Below are 715 nucleotides of genomic sequence, written 5' to 3'. Positions count from 1 at the left end.
AAGAACAATACGATTGTAGATAAACAAACAAGCAAAAATGACACACAAACATAATCATGTAAAGGACAAAGACATATATTAGTTCTGTGTAACAAAACAAAACCAACGTTACTCACCTATCGAGAAGGAAAAAAGCGCCTCGGCGTCTTAAGTAAAGTTGGTCACATATTCACAGATTGGAGTTTCCCGAGTCAATAACTCCTGAGCTAAACGCTGTTACTACACAAAACACGGTTGTAGCTGCGTCTCTACATTACTACGATAGAAAAGAGGTGTTATTTGTGTAGTAACAGCGTTTAGCTCAGGAGTTATTGACTCAGGAAACTCCAATCTGTGAATATGTGACCAACTTCCTGCTCCTTCACCGGGCTCTCAAGTTTTGAAGACAGGCAAGCGTGACATCTCCAACACAAAAAAAAAACAATAATGGGGGAGTTCAGCAGTTCAAGCACAAGCCCAGACATTTTTAGGGACATGATTGAGGACAATGTCCCGTCCAGAGACAAACTGTTTCGTGTTGAGGTTTTGTTCAAACCGACCATCGAAAATACCCTCACTAATGAATGTGTGTTTTTTTTTTCATTAGTTGTTGTGTTAAATCTTACCCAGATACACTCTCACTCACTCAATCATCTTCTACCGCTTATCCGAACTACCTCGGGTCACGGGGAGCCTGTGCCTATCTCAGGCGTCATCGGGCATCAAGGCAGGATAC

Source organism: Tachysurus vachellii, chromosome 4 (assembly GCF_030014155.1).
Source record: "Tachysurus vachellii isolate PV-2020 chromosome 4, HZAU_Pvac_v1, whole genome shotgun sequence".
NCBI classification, from domain to species: Eukaryota; Metazoa; Chordata; class Actinopteri; order Siluriformes; family Bagridae; genus Tachysurus; species Tachysurus vachellii.
This window is presented reverse-complemented; position numbering follows the sequence as displayed.